General features: G+C 41.5%; 1 non-coding gene and 1 pseudogene across 1 annotated transcript; both read right to left on the minus strand.

The window, feature by feature from the left end:
• Positions 1 to 10,219: 10,219 nt before the first annotated feature.
• LOC121535729 lies at positions 10,220 to 24,355 on the minus strand (annotated as a pseudogene).
• Positions 22,513 to 22,565, minus strand: LOC121535812. The gene has a single exon (XR_005994783.1). It is a non-coding gene; the product is annotated as a U7 small nuclear RNA (small nuclear RNA).
• Positions 24,356 to 26,206: the final 1,851 nt, after the last annotated feature.

A 26,206-nucleotide genomic window follows, 5' to 3' on the forward strand; every position in this document is an offset into this window, starting at 1 on the left:
TAATAATTGCTCCCACAGTTGATTTCTTCAAACCAAGCTGCTCACCTATTGCAGATTCAGTCTTCCCAGCCTGGTGCAGGTCTACAATTTTGTTTCTGGTGTCCTTTGACAGCTCTTTGGTCTTGGCCATAGTGGAGTTTGGAGTGTGACTGTTTGAGGTTGTGGACAGGTGTCTTTTATACTGATAACAAGTTCAAACAGGTGCCATTAATACAGGTAATGAGTGGAGGACAGAGGAGCCTCTTAAAGAAGAAGTTACAGGTCTGTGAGAGCCAGAAATCTTGCTTGTTTGTAGGTGACCAAATACTTATTTTCCACCATCATTTGCAAATAAATTCATTAAAAATCCTACAATGTGATTTTCTGGTGAAAAAAAATCTCATTTTGTCTGTCATAGTTGACGTGTACCTATGATGAAAATTACAGGCCTCTCTCATCTTTTTAAGTGGGAGAACTTGCACAATTGGTGGCTGACTAAATACTTTTTTTCCCCCACTGTACATAGTCATTCTAGCTTCTTGTAAGACAAGTGGCAAATCATTTGTAAAAATAGAGAAGAGTAACGGCCCAAGGCAACTGTCCTGAGGGATACTGCATTGTACATATCTGATGTTAGAGAAGCTTCCATTGAAGAATACTCTCTGAGTTCTATTGGATAAGGAACTCTCCAACCATGTGATGGCAGGTGATGTAAAGCCATAACAAGTGAGTTTTTTCAATAACAAATTATGATCAATAACATGAAATGCTGCACTGAAATCTAATACAGCTCCAACTATCATCTTTTATCCATTTATTTTAGCCAATCATCAGTCATCTGAGTCACTGCAGAATAAGTTGAGTGCCTTTCCCTATAAGCATGCTGAAAGTCAGTAGTTAACTTGTTCTTTAAAGAATATACTGAACAAAAATATAAACGCAACATGTAAAGTGTTTTTCATGAGCTGGAATAAAAGATCCCAGAAATTTTCCATACGCACAAAAAGCTTAATTCTGTGCACAAATTTGTTTACCTCCCTGTTAGTGAGCATTTCTCCTTTGCCAAGATAATCCATCCACCTGACTGACAGGTGTGGCATATCAAGAAGCTGATTAAACAGCATGATCATTACACAGGTGCACCTTGTGCTGGGGACAATAAAAGGCCACTCACACAACACAATGCCACCAATGTCTCAAGTTTTACAGGGAGCGTGCAATTGGCATGCTGACTGCAGGAATGTCCGCCAGAGCTGTTGCCAGAAAATGGAATGTTCGTTTCTCTACCATAAACCGCCACCGTATAGAAGAGCAGGTCAGAGATTGTATTCTTGTCTCCAATTAGGGTGTAATCAGCAAACAATGTCTCTGGATTTTCCCTCAGCAGTTTTAGTTTGTGATGCTGTTTAGAATGTTCAGAGTTTTTTTCTGCTGGTAGATCAAATGGAATGGGCCAAGCTCCTGCTGCTGCTGTTTTTTTATATTTAAGCATTGATGCATGTCACTTTTTACATAATGCACTTTTTATAATTAAAATGTAAAGCTATTAAATGTGTAATTTAGTGTAATTAACACTGTACACACCAACTACAATGTCCAGAACAATCCTACCTCTCCTTTGTGTGCTTTTTTGTTTGTTTGTTGACTTTTCAATGCTTTGTACTGTCTTTCCTTTCCTTAAAATCAAACAATCTTCTCAAAGGAAAAACATCTACTAATATCTCCAGATGTGGAGAACACTAAACAACTAAACTGTTCACTAAAAACAAAATAATTTAACAAAAATAATAACACTTTAGGAGGAGCTCTCCCTTGCTGCTGCTCAGTTAGATGGTGATGTCACTACACTCTATAGAAGGGCCGTGTGCATTTTCTGCTGGTGTATCCTGAGGCAGCTCCTCTCTGAAAACCTCTTCCTGCAGTGCATACAGGCAAATGGCCTCTCTCCCGTGTGGACCTTCAGGTGCATCTTCAGCTGGTGCTGGCGGGAGAACCTCTTCTCACACTGGGGGCAGCTGTAGGGTTTCTCCCCTGTGTGGACCCTCTGGTGCCTCTTCAGGTTGAATGAGTGGGAAAAACTGGCCAGGCACAGGTGGCAGCGAAATGGTTTCTCCCCCGTGTGCATCCTCTGGTGCCTCTTCAGACTGGATGAGTGGGAAAAATTGGCCAGGCAAAGGTGGCAGCTGAATGGTTTCTCTCCCGTGTGTATCCTCTGATGGATCTTCACCTGTTTGCGGAAACTGAAGGTTTTCCCACAGAACGAACACGGGAAGTGCTTCTCTTTGCCACCGGATCTACTGATAGCGTTACTACTACTGTCATTTGTCAGTGGGCTTGTGTAGCCATTTAGTGTTGAGGCACTGGCATTGTCTGGGGTCTGGTTTAACATTAGGAGAGTGTGAGAAGGATGAAGGCCAGGGAGTGTCTGTTTTGTCGCAGGGTCCATGTTCCAGTTGATAGATCCTATAGAAGGCAGGCTGAAGGCAGCACCTGTTAGGGGGTTAACCTGAGGCACCATCAGTCTCTCTGAATCACAACTATAGGAGCAGGACGGAGCATCGCTAGCCGAGTCTGTGTCTGTTCTCTCCAGTCGCATACGGACACCTCCCTGTCCCTGCAGACCAAATCTACACCCTGCCCTGCTCTCAGCCAGTCTGTTGTCATGAAGACTAAGTTTGGATGTTGTTTTGTTTTCCACTGTCTGTTTCTGGTTGTGGTTAACAGTGTTGTTCCCCAGCCCAGAGATGAGGACACTGTCCCATCCACTGACCTCCACTTGGTCATTGGCTGCACCCGTCTGGGTCTGGGAATGCAAGATGGCCTCCCAGTCTCCTCTATTAGCCTCCAGCCAACCACCTGCATGAAGAGGTTACAAAATAGACTTTCGTTTTTTTGAGTTAATTACCTGGTCAAGTTAATTCATTATAATGTGTGTTTTTGTTTGTAAACATAAGTTGTACTGATTTCATTTTATGAATGAAGAAAAAACAATTGCCAGGTGCATCACTATTCCCATTGAAGATCTATTACTATATGTAGATTATATGTATTGTCTTATGTCAGATAGTGAGACGATTCCAGCTGCACTGATGAAGGATGAGCGTTGTGTAGGAGTGACGCCACCTTTCGGAAGACAATGGGCTATATGTATTTCTCCCTTACCTTGCTCCCCCATCTTTAGTCCACTCAGCAGGTCAATGCTCTCTGGTCTGTCTTCTACTGTCTTTTCTTTGACCAGCAGCAGATCAGGCTTCCCATCCTCCATGTCTACTGGCTGTAATAGATAGAGTGAGAGGATGTTGGATCAAGAAATCTGACATGAGCACCCTGCTATGGAGCATCTTCTGATTGGGCAATGAGGGATTGCTATGAGTACTATGCAAACATGTTAGTTGATTTGATTACTTGACACTCTTTAATGCTTTGATAATTCAAAGGCATGGTCCCACACTTAATAACCCCTTACACTCGTGGAAATTGGGCCAAATTGAAATGTTTCTAACAGAAGAACTATACAATAATGCTAATCATGCTAATGCATGACCATAGTAGTAATTGAAAGAGAACACTTTAGAGATCATGGAGAAATTATCAGACCAAAGGTAAGGACACAACAGTTCACCTGACACAAGACTGAATCCAAACATGAAACTGTTGATTGTATGTGCATTTTACATTTACTGTACTTTTCGCAGCATTTGTCAATAACGAAATCTGAAATTACATTCAGTAACATAATAAGAATATTCATTGAAACTTTGGAGTAGGTGCAAAATAAGAAAAAACTATTACAAGGGTTTGAGTGAGAGGTCTAACTGGTGTCTCCAAGTGTCCACACACCTCTCCAAACTGTGCACAGTTCCTAAGTAATTTCAATGCATTTTTATTACTCAAGAAAAAAGCCTTCAACTACCAAAAGTATGTGGACACCCCTTCAAATTAGTAGATTCAGCTGTTTCAGCCACAACCGTTGCTTACAGGTGTATAAAACCTGGAGCAGTGGAAATGCATTCTCTGGAGTGATGAATCACGCTTCACCATCTGGCAGTGCGATGGACGAATCTGGGTTTGGTGGATACCAGGAGAACACTACCTGCCAGAATGTATAGTGCGAACTGTAAAGTTTGGAGGAGGAATAATGGTTTGGGACTGTTTTTCATTGTTCGGGCTAGGCCCCTTAGTTCCAGTTAACGGAAATCTTAAAGCTACAGCATACAATGACATTCTAGACGATTCTGTGCTTCCAACTTTGTTGCAACAGTTTGGGGAAGGCCCTTTCCTGTTTCAGCATGACAATTCCCCCGTGCACAAAGTGAGGTCCATACAGAAATGGTTTATCGAGATCGGTGTGGAAGAACTTGACTGGCCTGCACAGAGCCCTGACCTCAACCCCATCGAACACCTTTGGGATGAATTGGAACGCCGCCTGCGAGCCAGGCCTAATCGCCCAACATCAGTGCCCGACCTTACTAATGCTCTTGTGGCTGAAAGGAAGCAAGTCCCCGCAGCAATGTTCCATTATCTAGTGGAAAGCCTTCCCAGAAGAGTGGAGGCTGTTATAGCAGCAAAGCGGGGACCAACTCCATATTAATACCCATGATTTTGGAATGAAATGTTTGACGAGCAGGTGTGCACATACTTTTGTCCATGTAGTGTATACGGTGCTTTTTTGAGCTCTCCTAGATTTGCCATTGAGGAACTGAAGCAAGCACACTTGTAGTTTTTTGTTTGGAACACAGCCCTGCATCCCCACCATCACACATTTACTGTTATTGTTTACGCAATCCAAAAACATTCCATTTTAAATAGCAATCTGGGTCAGGTGGGCATCATTTGAAAGCGTATTCTACTCTTAACATGGCTAGCTAAATTATAAAATAGAACTTACATGGTTAGGCTTTCAAAAGCCACTTCAGACAAACAAATTGTCAAATAAAACCACGCACAGGTAAAATTCTGCCCGCCAGTTGGGGGATCCTGGCCTAAAGGCTACTGTAGGTCTATATCCTACCTAAAATGTGGGTACAGGCTATAGACTTGTACTGAATTGTTTCAAAGAGATGTCCTGTTCAGAATAACAATCTGCAAGCGCCAACATTTTCAGTGAGTTTTGTAAGAAAAATAGACCTCTGATCTACGATATTGATCATGTACTATTATGACATGAGCTTTTTCTAGACTGGCGTGTTGGAAAGAGGGCCCTCTACTCTTTTCTATTTTTACCAATGACCTGCCACTGGCATTAATCAAAGCATGTGTGTCCATGTATGCTGATGATTCAACCATATACGCATCAGCAACCACAGCTAATGAAGTCACTGAAACCCTTAACAAAGAGTTGCAGTCTGTTTTGGAATGGGTGGTCGTAATAAACGGGTCCTGAACATCTCTAAATCTAAGAGCATTGTATTTAGTACAAATCATTCCCTAAGGTCTAGACCTCAGCTGAATCTGGTAATGAATGGTGTGACTGTTGAACAAGTTGAGGAGATTAAAAAGTCCTGCAGGCCCTAGTTTTGTCTTATCTTGGTTATTGTTTAGACGTGTGGTCGAGTGCTGCAAGGAAATACCTAGTTAAGCTGCAGCTGGCCCAGAACAGAGCGGCACGTCTTGCTCTTCATTGTAATCAGAGGGTTAATATAAATACTATGCATGCCAGTCTCTCTTGGCTAAGAGTTGAGGAGAGACTGACTGCATCACTTCTTCTTTTTATAAGAACCAATGTGTTGAAAATCCCAAATTGTTTGCATAGTCAATTTACACACAGCTCTGACACACACACTTCACCCACCAGACATGTCACCAGGGGTCTTTTCACAGTCCCCAAATCCAGAACAAATTCAAGAAAGCATACAGTTTTATATAGAGCCATTATTGCATGGAACTCCGTTACATCTCATATTGCTCAAATGAACAGAAAATCTGGTTTCAAAAAACAAATAAAGCAACACCTCACGGTACAACGCCTCTCCCCTATTTGACCTAGATAGTTTGTGTGCCTTTTTTAAATTTATGTAGTTCTGTTGTTGAGCTGTTCTTGTCTACTAATGTTCTGTATTATTTCATGTTTTGTGTGGACCCCAGGAAGAGTAGCTTCTGCTTTCGCAACAGCTAATGGGGATCCTAATAAAATACCCCAAAAAATATATTTATAATTATTTCCCCAAGCGGTCAGTCACATCAAGCCCATGGCAAATTGACCATCATATTTCTTTAGGGGCTACATGAATGTTAGGTTTAAACTACTGCATTCACATCTTCAACACTAGTGCAATACACCTAGACAATTTAATACACTGTACAAAAATATAAACACAACATGTAAAGTGTTGGTCCCATGTTTCATGAGCTGAAATAGAAGATCCCAGAAATGTTCCATATGCACAAAAAGCTTATTTCTCTCAACTTTAATTGTTTACATCCTTGTTAGTTAGCATTTCTACTTTGCCAATACAATCCATCCATCTGACAGCTGTGGCATTTCAAGAAGCTGAATAAACAGCATGATCATTACAAAAGTGCAACTTGTGCTGGGGACAATAAAAGGCCACTCTAAAATGTGCAGTTTTGTCACACAACACAATGCCACAGATGTCTCAAGTTTTGAGGGAGCGTGCAATTGGCATGCTGACTGCAGGAATGTCCACCAGAACTGTTGCCAGAAAATGTAATGTTCATTTCTCTACCATAAGCCACCTCCAATGTCGTTTTAAACAATTTGGCAGTATGTCCAACCAGCCTCAGACCACGTGCAACCACACCAGCCCAGGACCTCCACATCTGGCTTCTTCTCCTGCGGGATTGTCTGAGGCCAGCCACCTGGACAGCTGATGAAACTGTGGGTTTGCACAACCTTAGAATTTCTGCACAAACTGTCAGAAACCGTCTCAGGGAAGCTCATCTGCTCACCTTCGATGGCCACTGGGCACGCTGGAGAAGTGTGCTCTTCACGGATGAATCCCGGTTTTAACTGTACCGGGCAGATGGCAGACAAGTGTATATATGGTGTCGTGTGGGCGAGCGGTTTGCTGATGTCAACGTTGTGAACAGAGTGCTACTGATACTGTAAATGACATGAGTTTTCAAATATGGAAATGTGAATTGCACATTTGGACTCATGGGTGTGTGGTTTGCTTGTATTACATCAAAACAGTATTTATTCTAATCTTCAACGTCTCATCTTTCAGAACATATCGACTCCTCTCGATTTACCTTTGTGCAAAAGTCGCCCAATTAGCAGGAGGGATGAGGGCATCTTCTTCTCGTGCTTGGTGCTCAAGTTTATAACAGCTGTCACTCAAAACCCATTCAGCGCTATGAAACAGACCAGGTTATGGTTTTCCGTCATGAATCTTGTTCTGGAGGCAGCTCTGCAGAGTGGTCACTAGCTGGCACAGCCACAAAGTCATAAAATCGGATTTGAACCCTAACCTTAACCACACTGCTAACCCTAATGCCTAACCTCTTTTTTTTTTTTTTACGAATTTGTACAATATAGCCAATTTTGACTTTGCAGCTAGCCAATCTAATGGGAAATCGCTCAGTTATGCCTCCAGGACAAGACTCATGACAATAAACGTCAACCTGCTGAAGCCGAGAACCTCAGCTCTGACGTAATGTATCGCATGTTACTGTACAGCCACTGCGTTCCAATTTAGGCGCTTATCAATGACAAAATCTGCCATTTTCAACCCGTATACGGGATGACAGGGGCTGTGAGTGGAAAGGGCTATGACAAAATGCATCCTCAAAGCATCTCAGAAAAGGTCCTAGGAATCCTGTTAAAACCTGTTTTAGACAAAACAAACTCCCAGCTAAGAGTAGGTTTAAGGATGATGTTAAGACACTGCCCAGACAAACTGAGCTAGGAGTAAAATCAACTCATAAAAGTTTCTCACCTGGTTTTCACGACAGTTTGAGGTACTTGGAAAGATACTGATGACGCTCATTGACATTGTTACAAATGATGGGCTATAACCATTCGCGATGAGGCATCGCCAGCTGCTTCAGACAACCACTGTGAATGTGACTGTAAATAAAATGTTGCAATGGTAAAACGTTTGATATCACTTTGCCTACTCTTAATTCTTGACTAATATGTTGACATGCATAACCCTTAAACAAAAAATCTATATTTTGAATATTGTGATAGACGTACCGGTATTGCACTGAATCATACAGCATAATGGTGGTTAAATGCGGAATTTTAATAATATTACGGTTATACACTCGTCACTCCCATTCAACAACTCTAAATCGCTTTTGGCACAGTAGGCATCAAGTCACTTGCCGATAATGTTGAATTAAATGTTTGAAATGTAATTATTAATTGAAAACAAGCCCTAGATGCTGTCAATTGCCCAACTTGTAGGCATGCCAAATGTATGAATATTTTTTTACAACATAATGTTACGCTCCAACTGGATAACTTTAAATAACATGATGTAGGTAATTAAATAGCCTAATGGAAAGAAAAACATGTTTATTTATTAGCCTACCTACTGGGCACACACTGGTTGAATCAACTTTGTTTTCATATAATTTCACTTAAATTACGTTGAACCAATGTGGAATAGACGTTGAATTGATGTCTGTGCCCAGTGGGTAGTGGTTATAAGTCCTGTATTTAGGCATATAATGTGAAATAGAATAGACCTCATGTGAAATCATTGTCAAGTGCAAGAGATACTGTTGTATATAGGTCTAGATTATTTATGGTTTGATCATATAGAAATATCAAAACATTATTTTAACAACTCCAAAGCAATTGCATGTGGCACAGGAACCACTGAATTGCTGCATATTTCTATTATCAAGACACCTGTTGGTAACTTTTAGCTGGTTAGGACAGCTCATGAGGTGTCCTAAATACTGTATCTGTCAACTAGGTGTGGCTCTTATCACCAAAGAGGCTTCACGCATAGCTTTTATTTTTACCCATCAGAGTAGGAGTAAAATGTATCTATTCTCAGCACTTATGACAAATGTTCTACTCTGAGATGCTTTGTGGATCCGGGCCCTGATGTATACTAAAGAGAGTCTAAATGAAAGTCTTAGAATGAAAAGTCCCAATTTGTGTTTATTAAACATAAACAAGTTTGAAATACACCATATGAAAACCACACATACACATGTCTCAACAAAAAAATCGCCATGAATTTGATGAAGTGCATTCATTTTCTCATTAACCCTTTACACTCATGGACATTGGCCTATATGAACAGGGCCAAATTGAAATGTTTCCAACAGAAGAAATATAAAAAGTATATGTCTGAACATGGTAGCAGTTCAAAGAGAAGACTTTGGTCTGATAATTTCCCCATAGTCTCCAAAGGTGAGGACACAACAGTTCACCTGACAAGACTGAATCCAAACATGACACTTGATTTTATGTGCATTTTACATTTACTGTACTTTACCGCATTTTGTTGATAACGAAATCTGAAAATACTCTGGATACATTCAGTAACATGACAAGAATAGTCTTGGAATATTAGGTGCAACATAAGACAAAAAAAATGACAAGGGTTTGAGTGAGAGGACTAACTGGTGTCTCCAAGTGGCCATACACCTCTCCAAATTGTTCAGTTCCTAAGTAATTTCAATTCATTTTTATGACTCAGGGAAAGAGCCTTCAACTATAAGGTGCTTTTTGAGCTCTCCTAGCTTTGATGTTGAGGAACTGAAGCAAGCACACTTCCCTTTTTTTTTCTTAAACACAGCCCTGTGTCACTACCATAACACAAATCTCAATCTGGGTCAGGTGGGCATAATTTGAAAGCTTATTCTATTTCCAACATGACTAGCTAAGTTATAAAATATGATCTTACAGTGATTTCTTAGCTGGGGGGGTCTAAGCTGACATATGGAATTATAGAAATGCATTGAATAACACATTAATAAATGGCAAAACAGACAGTCAAAAAATAAATCATAAGGAATACGTTTTTGAAGAGTCTGTCCTATATCTAAGAGATATAAGAAAGCTCAGGAAAAATATATTTTTACATATTTAACCCCTTTTTTGGGGTAGGCACAAAACGACCATTCAGTTTTTAAAATCGCACCGGTTACCTTCTGACGAGTCCCGGTACAAAATGGAGAACATCGTGTTCGTGAGAGCCTCATCTTTCCATAGAGTGGTCATATTAGTTTGTAGGCCAAACCGTTCGGACGCTACAGACGAAAACCGACTGTCTTTTTTTGCCATTTATGAATGTGTTATTCAATGCGTTTCTATGAGACACAGCCCATGCTTATACTGACGGATTTTGATGGGGATTTTTTAAATGATGTTACTTAGATTGACGCATAGGTGCGTCAATAGATTAAGGGGGATAAGCCTAAAAAGTATTATATTGTGTTTGTACTGTGTAGGCTATAATGTTCACAAATACCTATTTCATTAATTCCATTCAACTACTTAATTATTTTCCCAATACAATTTACACTCACAGGTCCTGTCATCCCGTATACAGGTTGAAAATGGCAGATTTGGTCATTGATAAGCGCCTCAATTGAAACGCAGTGTCTGTACAGTAACATCCTGTATATGACGTCAGAGCAGCCGTTCTAAACGTGTGTACCAAGCGCAACTGCCCCCATCCCTCCCACTAATTGGGCTTCTTTTGCACTTTTATTATTGTCTGCGTGAGGGGAATGCTGTAAATCGAGAGGAGTCGATGTTTTCTGAAAGATGAGATGTTGAGGCTTATAATAAATACCACTTTGATATCATACAAGCAAACCAAACACCAGTGAGTACAAATGTGTCCTTTACATGTCCATATTTGAAAACCCATGTCATTTACAGTATCAATGTTCGTTATGTTTGATGTACAGTGACAAGGATGACATGTGTCATACCCTGGGTTGTCCTGAACAGAATGAGCATGTTTGTCGTATTGTGAAGAAAATTAGAAGCGGAACACCCACCTGAATGCACTTACGACTCCATTCTGTTAGTCTAAAGTGCCTTGTCAAAGCCTAACACTGTAAGATCGTATGTTATAACTTAGCTAATCATGTTGGAAATAGAACAAGCTTTCAAATGATGCCCACCAGACCCAGATTGAAATGTATAATGGAATGTTTTTGCATTGCTTAAATGCCTTATACATCACACAATGTCTGGGTGCAATATTCTACCCAGGAATATTCAACACTGAAATCTGTTACTATCGTTATTCCAAATGCATCTGTGGATCTTTCCTACTGACTACAATGAAAATTAATATTTGTCTTTAATGCAGGCCTTAATCTAAAAGTCAGAAGCTATCGAGTGGAATGGTTACTTTCTTTGTTATAGAGTGGAATGGTTTTTCTGCAGGTGTATCCTAAGGTAGCTCCTCTCTGAGAACCTCTTCCTGCAGTGCGTAGGAGGCCTCTATCCCGTGTGGACCTTCAGGTGCATCTTCAGCTGGTTCTGGCGGGAGAACTTCTTTTCACACTGGGGGCAGCTGTAGGGTTTCTCTCCGGTGTGGACCCTCTGGTGCCTCTTCAGGTGACCAGCCTGGGCGAAGCACATGTGACACTGGGTACAGCTGAAGGGTTTCACCCCTGTGTGTACCCTCTGGTGCCTATTCAGGTTGGAGGAGTGGGAGAAACTAGCCTGGCAAAGGTGGCAGCTGAATGGTTTCTCCCCCGTGTGCATCCTCTGGTGGATCTCCACCTGTTTAGGGAAACTGAAGGCTTTCCCACAGAACGAACACGGGAAGCGCTTCTCTTTGCCACCGGATCTACTGATAGCGTTACTACTACTGTCATTTGTCAATGGGCTTGTGTAGCCATTAAGTGTTGAGGCACTGGCATTGTCTGATGTCTGGTTTAACATTAGGAGAGTGTGAGGAGGATGAAGGCCAGGGAGTGTCTGTGTTGTCACAGGGTCCATGTTCCAGTTGATAGATCCTATAGAAGGCAGGCTGAAGGCAGCATCTGTTAGGGGGTTAACCTGAGGCGCCATCAGTCTCTCTGAATCACAACTATAGGAGCAGGACGGAGCATCGCTAGCCGAGTCTGTGTCTGTTCTCTCCCGCCGCATACCAAATCTACGCCTCGCCCTGGTCTCAGCCAGTCTGTTGTCATGGAGACTAAGTTTGGTTGTTGTTTTGTGTTCGACTGTCTGTTTCTGGTTGTGGTTAACAGTGTTGTTCCCCAGCCCAGAGTTGAGGACGCTGTCCCATCCACTGACCTCCACTATGTCGCCTCTGGTCCTGGCCTTCTCAGTGATGTCGTCCCCTGGGACCTTGGCTGCACCAGTCTGGGTCTGGGAATCCAAGATGGCTGTCCAGTCTCTGTTAGCCTCCAGCCAACCACCTGCAGGAAGAGGTTACAAAATAGACTTTACAAACATGGCAGAGAAAACTCTACATATGGAGTTTTTTGTTTGTCAATCACCTGGTCAAGTTCATACATTTTAATGTGTTTAAAACAAAAGCCAGGCACATCACTATTCCCATTGAAGATCTTTTACTGTATGTAGGCTATGTATATTCAGTTGAAGTCGGAAGTTTACATACACTTAGGTTGGAGTCATTAAAATTTGTTTTTCAACCACTCCACAAATTTCTTGTTAACAAACTATAGTTTTGGCAAGTTGGTTAGGACATTACTTTGTGCATGACACAAGTAATTTTTCCAACAATTGTTTACAGCAAGATTATTTTACTTATAATTCACTGTTTCACAATTCCAGTGGGTCAGAAGTTTACATACACTATGTTGACAGTGCCTTTAAACAGCTTAGAAAATTCCAGAAAATGATGTCATGGCTTTAGAAGCTTCTGATAGGCTAATTGACATTATTTGAGTCAATTGGAGGTGTACATGTGGATGTATTTCAAGGCCTACCTTCAAACTCAGTACCTCTTTGCTTGACATCATGGGAAAATCAAAAGAAATCAGCCAAGACCTCAGAAAAACTATTGTAGACCTCCACAAGTCTGGTTCATCCTTGGGAGCAATTTCCAAATGCCTGAAGGTACCACGTTCATCTGTACAAACAATAGTCTGCAAGTATAAACACCATGGGACCACGCAGCTGTCATACCCCTCAGGAAGTGTCCCCAACTTATTGTGGGAAGCTTGTGGAAGGCTACCCGAAATGTTTGACCCAAGTTAAACAATTTAAAGGCAATGCTACCAAATACTAATTCAGTGTATGTAAACTTCTGACCCACTGGGAATGTGATGAAATAAATAAAAGCTTAAATAAATCATTCTCTCTACTGTTATTCTGACATTTCACATTCTTAAAATAAAGTGGTGATCCTAACTGACCTAAGACAGGGAATTTTTACTAGGATTAAATGTCAGGAATTGTGAAAAACTGAGTTTAAATGTATTTGGCTAAGGTGTATGTAAACTTCCGACTTCAACTATATGTATTTCTCCCTTACCTTGCTCCCCCATCTTTAGTCCACTCAGCAGATCAATGCTCTCTGGTCCGTCTTCTATTGTCTCCTCTTTGACCAGCAGCAGATCAGGCTTCCCATCCTCCATGTCTACTGACTGTAAGAGATACAGAGTGAGAGGATGTTGGATCAAGAAATCTGATATGAGCACCCTGCATCTTCTGATTGGGCAATGAGGGATTGCTATGAGTACTATGCAAACATGTTGGTTGATTTGATTACCTGACACTCTTTAATAGCTTGATAATTCAAAGGCATGGTCCCACACTTAAGAAAACATTAATAAAGACCTGGGCCCTTAACAAAGAGTCTCACTGGTAGAAGTGCAGATCGAGGATAAGGTCCCCACCTGTCTATATAGTCTCATTCAATATGATATATGATCAGCACTCCTGCTCTGAGACAATTTGTGGATACAGGCCCTGACCTAATACCATACAGACAGTAGTTCACAGTGGGCTCACCTCAGTGAGACTGTGTGTGGTCCTGTGCTGCTCAGCTGGTTCCTCTGTGGGTTCAGGAGGAGGTGTAGTCTGGTTGTCCTCTATGACCATGGTCCCCTCAGGGTTCCCCAGACCCTCCTCACACCCCTCCTCCTTCACCAGCAGCACCTCTGGACCCTCCTCCTCCTGGAAGAGACAGATTACACAGACATACAGTGACTTGTGGAAGTATTCACCCCCCTTAGCATTTTTCCTATTTTGTTGCCTTACAACCTGGAATTAAAATTGATTTTTGGGGGGTTTGTATCATTTGATTTACACAACATGTCTACCACTTTGAAGATGCAAAATATTTTTAATTGTGAAACAAACAAGAAATAAGACAAAAAAACAGAAAACTTGAGCGTGCATAACTATTCATCCCCCCAAAGTCAATACTTTGTAGAGCCAGCTTTCGCAGCAATTACAGCTGCAAGTCTCTTGGGGTATGTCTCTATATGCTTGGCACATCTAGCCACTGGGATTTTTGCCCATTCTTCAAGGCAAAACTGCTCCAGCTCCTTCAAGTTGGATGGGTTCCGCTGGTGTACAGCAATCTTTAAGTCATACCACAGATTCTCAATTGGATTGAGGTCTGGGCTTTGACTAGGCCATTCCAAAACATTTAAATGTTTCCCCTTAAACCACTTGAATGTTGCTTTAGCAGTATGCTTAGGGTCATTGTCCAGCTGGAAGGTGAACCTCCGTCCCAGTCTTAAATCCCTGGAAGACTGAAACAGGTTTACCTCAAGAATTTCCCTGTATTTAGCGCCATCCATCATTCCTTCAATTCTGACCAGTTTCCCAGTCCCTGCCGATGAAAAACATCCCCACAGCATGATGCTGCCACCACCATGCTTCACTGTGAGGATGGTTTTCTCGGGATGATGAGAGTTGTTGGGTTTGCGCCAGACATAGCGTTTTCCTTGATGGCCAAAAAGCTCAATTTTAGTCTCATCTGACCAGAGTACCTTCTTCCATATGTTTGGGGAGTCTCCCACATGCCTTTTGGCGAACACCAAACGTGTTTGCTTATTTTTTTCTTTAAGCAATGGCTTTTTTCTGGCCACTCTTCCGTAAAGCCCAGCTCTGTGGCGTGTACGGCTTGAAGTGGTCCTATGGACAGATACTCCAATCTCCGCTATGGAGCTTTTTTTTAGCTCCTTCAGGGTTATTTTTGGTCTCTTTGTTGCCTCTCTGATTAATGCCCTCCTTGCCTGGTCCGTGAGTTTTGGTGGGCGGCCCTCTCTTGGCAGGTTTGCTGTGGTGCCATATTCTTTCCATTTTTCAATAATGGATTTAATGGTGCTCCATGGGATGTTCAAAGTTTCTGATATTTTTTTATAACCCAACCCTGATCTGTACTTCTCCACAACTTTGTCCCTGACCTGTTTGGAGAGCTCATTGGTCTTCATGGTGCCACTTGCTTGGTGGTGCCCCTTGCTTAGTGGTGTTGCAGACTCTGGGGCCTTTCCGAACAGGTGTATATATACTGAGATCATGTGACAGATCACGCGACACTTAGATTGGACACAGGTGGACTTTATTTAACTAATTATGTGACTTCTGAAGGTAATTGGTTGCACCAGATCTTCTTTAGGGGCCTCATAGCAAAGGGGGTGAATACATATGCACGCACCACTTTTCCGTTATTTATTTTTTCAAATGTTTTGAAACAAGTTATTTATTTTATTTCACTTCACCAATTTTGCCTTTTTTATGTATGTCCATTACATGAAATCCAAATAAAAATCCATTTAAATTACAGGTTGTAATGCAACAAAATAGGAAAAACACCAAGGGGGATGAATACTTTTGCAAGGCACTGCACACTCCCTCAGGTACGTACACACGCACACAGATAATAAACACACTTTCAACATGGAGTGTTTACCCATCCCCAATACATTTGAGTCCTATACTGTAGTTACAGAATGACTTCATTGTTGTTAAACCCATCATGGTGGACATAAATATGATGTTGTGGGTAAATATGAGTCAGCTATGATAAGTTAAAAGTCATCATCAGACAAACCTGACTAAACTATTGTGACATGTACAGTAGGTGTTTGTTAGTGTGTGGGTATGTGTAGGTATATTTAGTACGTGTATAATGGTTATAACGTGTTGTTGGGTGAATGCAGAATAGGGTGAGATCAGATGTGATGTAGGCTAAAGAGAGTCTCAATGAAAGTCTTAGAATGAAAAGTCCCATTTTGTGTTTATTAAACATAAACAAGTTTTAAATTACACCATATGAAAAACACACATAAACGTCTCAACAAAAAAATCTGCATGAAGTTGATAAACTGCATTAATTGTCATTGAAAGTGTCTTGGGGAAAAACATTTAAGTAGTTGAATGGAAGTAATGAAATAGGCATTTGTGAACATCATATAGCCTACAACAGTGTTTCCCAACTCCAGTCCTCCAGTACCACCAACAGTACACATTGTTATTGTTACAAACAAAAAAAGGAAAGGGGTATTCCTAGTCAGTTGTACAACTGAATGCATTCAACTGAAATGTGTCTTCCACATTTAACCCAACCCCTCTGAATCAGAGAGGTGCGGGGTGGGGGGGCTGCCTTAATCGACATCCAACAAGCACACTTCATTCAACTTGTCAACTTATCATCAAGCCCTCAATGAGTTGAATGAGGTGTGCTTGTCCGGGGCTACAATAAAGATGCGTACAGTTGGGGGTAATTGAGGACTGGAGATGGTAAACATTTGTGAACATCATATAGCCTACACAGTACAAACACAATATGTAACAGACTTTTTAGGCTTATACAGTATATGCCATATACAGTGCCTTCAGAAAGTATTCATACCCCTTGACTTATTCCACTTTGTTGTGTTACAGCCTGAATTCAACATTTATCAAATATGTTTTTTCCATACCCCATAATGACAAAGTGAAAACATGTTTTTAGACATTTTTGCAAATGCATTGAAAATGAAATACAGAAATATCTCATTTAAGTAAGTATTCACACCCCTGAGTCAATACATGTTAGAATCCCCTTTGGCAGCGATTACAGCGGTGAGTCTTTCTGGGTAAGTCTCTAAAAGCTTTGCACACCTGGATTGTACAATATTTGCACATTATTCTTGAAAGAAAATCTTCAGGCCCTGTCAAGTTGGTTGTTGATCATCGCTAGACAGCCATTTTCAAGTGTTGCCACAGATTTTCAAGCCGATGCAAGTCAAAACTGTACCTAGGCCACTCAGGAACCTTCAATGTCGTCTTGTTAAGCAACTCCAGTGTTTTTTTTGGCCTTGTGTTTTAGGTTATCGTCCTACTGAATTTGTCTCCGTGTCTGTTGGAAAGCAGACTGAACCAGGTTTTCCTCTAGGATTTTGCCTGTGCTTAGCTCTATTCGATTTATTTTTATCCCCCCCAAAACTCCCTAGTCCTTCCCGATGACAAGCATACCCATAACATGATGCAGCCACCACCATGCTTGAAAATATGAAGAGTGGTACTCAGTGATGTGTTGTTTGTCCCAAACATAAGACTTTGTATTCAGGACATAAAGTTAATTTCTTTACCACATTTTTACAGTTTTACTTTAGTGCCTTGTTGCAAACAGGGTGCATGTTGTGGAATACTTGTATTCTGTACAGGCTTCCTTCTTTTCACTCTGTCAATTAGGTTAGTATTGTGGGGTAACTACAATGGTGCTGATGCTGATCCATCCTCAGTTTTCTCCTATCACAGTCATTAAACTTTGTAGTGACTGGGTGTATTGTTACACCATCCAAAGTGTAATTCATAACTTCACCATGCTCAAAGGGATATTCAATGTATTTTAATTTTTTTACCCATCTACCAATAAGTGCCCTTCTTCTTCTTTGCTAGGCATTGGAAAACCTCGCTGGTCTTTATGGTTGAATCTGTGTTTGAAATTCACTGCTCGACTGAGGGACGTTACAGATAATTGTATGTGTGGGGTATAGTGATGAGGTAGTCATTCAGTAATGTTAAACACTATTATTGCACACAGAGTGAGTCCATACAACTTATTGTGACTTAAATGTGGTCCTCTGTAGCTCAGCTGGTAGAGCACGGCGCTTGTAACGCCAAGGTAGTGGGTTCGATCCCCGGGACCACCCATACACAAAAAAAATGTATGCACGCATGACTGTAAGTCGCTTTGGATAAAAGCGTCTGCTAAATGGCATATTATTATTATTATTATTATTATTATTAAATGTTTACTCCTGAACTTGTTTAGGCTTGCCACAACAAAGGTGTTGAATACTTATTGATTCAAGATATTTCAGCTTTGAATTTTGTATTCATTTGTAAAAATGACATTATGGGGTATTGTGTGTAGGCCAGTGACAGAAAATGTCAATTTAATAAACAATTTATTCAGGCTGTAACACCAAAATGTGGAGAAAGTCAAGGGGTGTGAATACTTTCTGAAGTTACTGTATATCCCACAATGCCTGAGCATTGCACTTCAATGCTCTTAGTTGTTATAGGAATTGACCCACTCCTGCTGTTTACTTTGTGCATCTAAGTCATCTCGCTGAGTCTACCTTTAATGCAGGGTTTGATCTAAACGTCAGAAGCTATGGAGTGGAATGGTTACTTTCTATGTTATAGAGTGGAATGGTTTTTTTGCAGGTGTATCCTGAGGTATCTCCTCTCTGAGAACCTCTTCCCGCAGTGATTACAGGAGAATGGCCTCTCCCCTGTGTGGACCCTTTGGTGCCTCTTCAGGTCACCAGCCTGGGCGAAGCGCATGTGACACTGGGTACAGCTGAAGGGTTTCACCCCTGTGTGGACCCTCTGGTGCCTCTTCAGGGTTCCAGCCTGGGCGAAGCGCATGGGACACTGGGTACAACTGAAGGGTTTCTCCCCTGTGTGGACCCTCTGGTGGATCTCCACGTTCTGGGGGCAGCTGAAGCCTTTGTTACAGAACATGCAGAGGAACCGTTTCTCTTTACTATTGCCTGATGTGGCTCCCCCTCCCTGAGCCTGGGCTCTAGCCCTGTCGTTTGAGTTCAATACCTGATCAAAAAGGACGCGGCCGTGTGAATCAGAAGGCCCCATCGATGTGGACACTGGGTCGCGATCCCTGAAAGCGTGTAAAAAGGAGTGGGTCGCAACATTTTGATTTGTCTCTAAGCTTTCCCTGTAGTCTAAGAAGTCACTGGTGTTGCCCTGAGAGTGTCCTTCTGTTAAGTGAGTCTTGTCTGCATTCCATGTCAGAGGAGTGTCGTCCTCCACTTTCACAGTCACTTCATCTACCACTATAACCTCCCCTTTCTTATCTAGGGACCCTTCAGAGTATACACTACTACTGTACTGGTTCCAGTCCCCTCTAGACAGATCAGTCTGTGTCTCTAAACCCAAAGACATGTTGCCAGGGTTAATCTCTGTAGTGTAAGAACAACACGGAACATCAACCCCAGTGTCTAACACGTCACCATCACCACGGGAATGAACCGTCCTCTGGCTCTGGTTAAATACCGGTAAATACTCTGAGCTGGGAGCAGGAGGACAGCCCAGTCTCCCCAGCCCCAGTCTCTCTGGGTCTGATCTGTGGTCAGATCCTGTGTGTAAGAGGCTGTGTGTTACAGTTAAAGTCTCAGTGTCTGTCTCTGACTTGAGGACGTCGTTCGGCGTTCCACTGACCTCCGTGATGCTGCGTTGGGTCCTGGGCTGCACTGGGGCGGTGGTGGGGTCCTCTGTGGCTACAGGGGGCGCCACTCCAGCCGCTGCTCCAGTCTGAATGTCTCTGCTGTGCCGTGGGTCCTCCTCTCCTTCAGACTTCTCCTGTTTGACTCCAGGACCTGCAGCCTCTGCATCTGTAGACTGACACAAAAAGAGATGAAGTTGTTACCGGTATCTAGTTGAATTGGATCACAATGGTTGTAGGGAAGTCTCACAAGCTCCCATATGGCAGATAAATGAGGATGTACATGTAAGCAAGTGAATAGCTGAGGAGAGCCTTTCTGAAATAAACCGGCCACATTTGATGTACTGTAATTTTAATGTAACACTATTCCACTAACCTCTATCACGATAACGTGCTGGGTTGAGGTTCCACTCCCCTCATCAACAGTGATTGGTTGGTCATCTCTCCATGTATTGTGTCCCGCTGTCTTCACAAAGCTCCTGTGGCCTCCAGTGAGATGTCCTTCACCTGAGAGTGATTGGGGGGAAAGGAGGTGGTTAGGTTAGCTACTGTCAATGCTCAATGGTATATTGTACATTATTGAAACTGTCTACAATTGTCAAGGATGTAAGGTAACACTTCTCATAACTTCTTGATATACTATTTATAGATTGATTATGTTCCAAGCATCTTATTGTTTTCAATTAGTAAATAATAGGAAATGCAGTAAATCAAGAAACTGGTTAGAATATGATATTGTGTCTTTGTGCAAGATAGCTAAGTAATCAGGGGAATTATTGCATAATATCCTAAATCTGACCAAGACCCCATTCTGGTTAACCATATATGTGGTTAACACATCTAAAACCATGCGCAGAGGAGAACAGAGAGACAGGCCCTGCAGCCTCTGCCTTCTAGTCCAGGCAATATGTGCCAAATTTTAGGTGACGTTCACTTTTTCATAAAAGAAAAAACTTTGTACACTTGTACAGTTTGGTTCCCTGAAATTTTTCTGATATGGAGGCATCGCAAAAATGCCTCTTGGCGGCCGCGGCGACCATTTTCCATTCCGCCATAACCAAAATGTATTTTGCGTCATATCTTCTGAATCAAACATGATAACACAGAAAACATGATGTCTACCCCTATGTTTTGATGGTCAAGGATTACAATGATGCCATGCACAACATCAAATACGCCCCCTGGCTGCCATGGAGGCCATTTTGCTATTCTACCATAACCGGACAATGTATTTTTCGTCATATCTTCTGAACCAAACATGATAACACAGAAAAGGTGATGTCTACACCTATGTTTTGATGGTCAACGATTACAATGGTGCCATGTACTACAACATAAATAGTTCAAATTATTATATAATGGTGGACTGTGTAAACCCTGTAACATTGTTTAATTCATGGAACCCAAGGGCCTTTGATTTGTCTGGACCCAGGTACCTGGTGATTTCATAGGCACGTATGTATCTCAAGTGCTTGTCGGTCCCAAATGTCAACCACCACTACTCAAATTATATTTCAGAAGAGAACATTTCCATTTTGGAGCACTTAATGATCACACCAACAGTCAAGATAACATCAATCAAGCTCATTTTGAGATGTTCGTTTAGAAAGGAACAGAAAAGGAGAAAATCCTCCCACAACTGATAATATTAATAATACATTTCATTTTAAGCTCATTTCACGACACCCAAAGTAACTTTACATCCACAACAAAATCAGCAGGATAAAAAGCAATAAAATCATATATTACGTAAGTAAGTATATAAACGTACACTAAACATTATGACAGACTAACCATGGAGAATACTAAACATGATGACTAACCAGGGACGTGAACTAGACAGAGGATAAAAGCTAAGACAACAGAGAATCCTGGTAAGACTGTGTGACCAGGTGTGTTTTTAGTGTGTACTAGAATATGTGTATGGATTGTGAGGTTCTGACATGGAGCGGGAGTTCCAGTGTTGGGGAGCTGCACTGCTAAAAGCCCGGTCTCCCATGGAGCGGAGCCTGGTGCAGTGAACAGGTGGGAGTTTAGGTCAGTAAGGTATGTGGGCGCCAGTCCATTGAGTGCTTTGTGGGTGAGCATGAGCAATTTGAAGATGATCCTGTATTGAACTGGGAGCCAGTGGAGTTTGCTGAGGGTGGGGGTGATGTGGTCTCAAGGTCTGGTGTGTGTGTGTGAGGACTCGTGCCACTGAATTCTGAATACGTTGAAGTCTGCCCAGTGTTTTGGTGGGGAGTCCGTAGAGAATGGCGCTGCAGTAGTCCAGGCGTGATAAAACAAAAGCGTGAATGACGGTTTCAGCAGTGGGGTCAGTGAGAGAGGGTCTGAGTCGTGAGATGTTTTTGAGATGGAAGAAGGCTGACTTGGTGATGTTCAATTTACCACTAGGTCACTTGGAAAGTTATGGAGTATATTTTCATTCCAAACTCCATTGTTACCATTGTAACCTTAGTCCTCAGAAAGTACATACTGCTTCATATTTTTGTTATTATAGCTAACAATGTTCTCTATACCTCTCTTGGTTTTTTGGGTCAAATCAGATTTGTGTGCGGGAAGGGACGCAGCTACCCCCAGTGCAGAAATGCACACAGTGCTGCAAGCTGTATCACTGCCCCTGAAGTCTGCCCCTGAAGTCAGTAAAAACACAACAGTGAATACTGTAGTAGTTAACTATAGTCTAAATACTGTAGTGAAAGAAAACGGTAGTATATACTATAGTAATGAGTGTTTTAGCGGATTGTTGTATACTGTAGTGTTTTTGCGAACTGTAATTTACTGTAGTGTTTTTGTGAACTGTAATATGATGTAGTATTTACTATAGTGTTTTTGTGAACTGTAATATTCTGTATTATTTACTGTAGTGTTTTTGTGAACTGTAATATGCTGTAGTATTTACTGTAGTGTTTTTGTGAACTGTAATATTCTGTAGTATTTACTGTAGTGTTTTTGTTTTGATCATCTTTGAAATAAAAGTGAAGGCTTTCTCCTTGAGGAAACCTACTGGAGAAATACTAAAAGAGCACATTTTCCAGACCTGTAGGTAGGACTGGGGTCTGAACGGATAGTTCAGAGCTTCTGCTCTTTTCTATAACCTGTATGGAACACTATATATGGTCTATATTTGGTGTGTAGGTTTTGCACTTATGGGTGGCACAAATTGGGATATGGGGGAGGGGAATGGGCAGTTTGTCCTTTTGTTCTCACCAGTCCCTGATTGATTGAATAGGAGGAATCATCTTTGCTGTGAATGGTAGTAGTAATGACTCCCTGTTTGGCAGGCTGGAGGGCGGACAGAGAGAGGGAAGAAAAGAGAAGAGGGATTCTATCATCTCTGTCACGTATCATATCTTCATTATTTTTGTTGAAGAACGACTGAGTGTATTTTAACAATTGACATCAGGGTTAACATTTACATGTTCACGCTGTAAGATTTTGTGGATAGATAAACGAGGTATGTTTGTCATAGCGTTAAGACAAGGAGCCTGATACATTGTCAGTATGTGACAGTTTTCTGAGTAGTTTTTTAGGTATTGTTGTAACTTTGATTCTGTTTCAGAGAGGCTAAAGGGTCAACCTCACTGTTACTGTAGGTTTAACATGTCAGCCCTACCTTTGCCTTAAAACCACTAGACTGGCATGTTTATCTATAACCTGTTATCATCATCTTTAAAATGTAAATATTGACTTATGTAGAAACTGGTTTCAGACGTATTTTTCTCATATGAACACAACTGTCTACACTGCAAGATAAATAGAATTGCTAAAATTGTTATGCCATATCATACCACTGTTCTTAATTACCTACATGACAAATAATTGAACGTCCTCATCCATTTTTCAAGAATTCAGTTTCCACTGTGGGAGTGTTGAGTTAATTTAGAAGTGTTTGCTATTCTATAACATGTTTTTGTCATTATTTTCAGTACCTCTAAGACGGAATATTTTGAACAAACATATCATTGTAAGTTTTCTGTACATCCATTTTCGAAAATGTATTGCATAAAAATACATGTTTGTGATCAAACGCGATGGTGTCCGGAGTTAATCGTTGTTTTTTTAATGAATGTGTTTTCTACTTCTATAGTCCTAAAATACGAATTCAGAAAAGAATCAAATGTTAAATCATCCTTAAACCCTACCACATACAAGTAGATGGCGATAGTATTGGTTTTAGTGACAGACTAGTTTTAGTCAAAGGATACTGCAGGGCTGCTGGATAGTACTGAAATGTTCAGGGCCACAAATTGTACAAGTGCTGCAAATTATATGCTTTATGAAAAAGTGAACATAATTTCATATATTGCCTGGACTATTCTGCTAAATGTACCTCTTGCCATTCCTCTGTATCGGTCGAGGATCTTGACACTTCTGGGACGACTAGCAAGAACGCGCTCTTGCGTTGTCCTCTCTGCGCGCTCCCGTGACACCTTCAGTTCCAATAGCTGTAGTTTCCTCCGTAATGCCCTGTTTTCTTTCTGGCTTTGTGTTATTTCCAAACGAAACACTGCATAGTCGTCGTCTACGACTTTACAGATCTCTGCCACGGCTGCATTCGCTAGTACTTCCATGATGGAGGCTATCTGAGTGTGAAAAATCATACCGTTAGCCATTGTTAGTTAACCCAGCAGCTAGCTGGCGTTATCAAGATAACATATATCAACCAAGTCTCCAACGCGAATTAAAGACTACACGGGGTAAGTATGTGGTGCTGTGCAGTTAAACGAGTCATATTTTGAGTTCCATGGTGTCAAAAAACGTATAAATAACAAAAATAAAAACTGTAACGTGGAAATTGTTCTTGGTCACTGTTTACTTCCGTTTACACTGAAGAGAAAGGACGTCGTAGCTCAAGGGTGTGGCTAAATGAAAATCGTATGCGCGCTGTTCTTTGAAGTACGGTATTGCTTGTTACATTACACATCTCCTATTCATCAGTATCTTTCAAGATCAAAGCAGACTTGAGGCTTAGGATATCTGATTCATCAGCTAACATCACTTTTGGGGAATTCTGAAGCATTTATGTAATCAAAACAAGCACATAAAGGCTTCATAATTCATAAAGGTCATGTTACCTGACTGATATTATCTCATAGAACAAAACGTATAAGATCTCCTAAACCTGTTTTAACCCCAGACCTTATTTTCACCTTTTATCCCAAAACCTCATTCTTTCCCCATTAATTTCCCCCATAGGAATGGCTGAACGAACCAGAGGAAACTAATTTTCGGTTTGTAGGACTAGAAGCTGGCAAGCTCTATTACCCTCCTAAACAAAAGGGTCGTTCCATTTGATTTCAATCACTTTTGACCACACACCTTTTGATTTGAATGAAACCTTCCGTACATATTTGCCCAAGTGGTCAGAAAGTGACTTTTTGGACCTGAATGCCAGAACATTCAGGAGATACAGCTGCTCAAAGTTGACTCATTTTGCTTCCCCCACCATGGGACATCCATGTCTTCATCACTAGAAAAGATTAACGGTTGAGTTTGATATCATTTAAAAGCTTACAAATAGGGTTGTCAAACTATGTTATAATATCTTGAAATAAATTTTTTTTTTTCAGAAAATTGTCATATTCTTTCCCTTTAACTTCAATTATCCAAAAACACAAACTTCGATTTTTTTCAATTTTCTCAAGTTGAAGGCCGACCAGTGTACTGTAGGCTTCCATTAGCAACTAAATTATCAGCTCGGCCTCCCACGTTGTGAATGACACCGGATGAGGTAGAAGCAGGAGCCACCACCCTCAGGTGGTTAGTCTTTGAGCTCCCTCCTTGACCTCTAGCCATTGTTTTGGTGTTGTTGGGATTGTCTGCTGTGTTATAAGCTTGGTACCGCTCATGGTGAATGCCCATCCTGACCCTGTCTGTATTCATGAGGTAGCTGAGGAAGGCTAGAACCAAGCCCAGGCCTTCTATGAACCCAGTCACCAGGCATTAGACGAGATCCTGAAGGAGAAGACAGACTTGCTGAGAGACTACCACTCTCTATGAAGGCTGAGGCCCAGGGTGACCTGCTCTGTTCCCTCGTGGTTCGGTCCTGGTTCCGATTCAGGAAGGAAGACAGACAGCTCCTGATCCAGGGTCCTGATCCGGGGCCAGGATATGTGACCAGCCATGTCAGAGGTCCACTCTCTCCCACCAGTAACACTGGATGTTAGCAGGTCCTCATAGGGTTGTCAAACTATGTTATAATATCTTGAAATAAATTTTTTTTTTCAGAAAATTGTCATATTCTTTCCCTTTAACTTCAATTATCCAAAAACACAAACTTCGATTTTTTCAATTTTCTCAAGTTGAAGGCCGACCAGTGTACTGTAGGCTTCCATTAGCAACTAAATTATCAGCTCGGCCTCCCACGTTGTGAATGACACCGGATGAGGTAGAAGCAGGAGCCACCACCCTCAGGTGGTTAGTCTTTGAGCTCCCTCCTTGACCTCTAGCCATTGTTTTGGTGTTGTTGGGATTGTCTGCTGTGTTATAAGCTTGGTACCGCTCATGGTGAATGCCCATCCTGACCCTGTCTGTATTCATGAGGTAGCTGAGGAAGGCTAGAACCAAGCCCAGGCCTTCTATGAACCCAGTCACCAGGCATTAGACGAGATCCTGAAGGAGAAGACAGACTTGCTGAGAGACTACCACTCTCTATGAAGGCTGAGGCCCAG

This window comes from Coregonus clupeaformis, chromosome 21, assembly GCF_020615455.1.
Source record: "Coregonus clupeaformis isolate EN_2021a chromosome 21, ASM2061545v1, whole genome shotgun sequence".
Classification (NCBI taxonomy): Eukaryota; Metazoa; Chordata; class Actinopteri; order Salmoniformes; family Salmonidae; genus Coregonus; species Coregonus clupeaformis.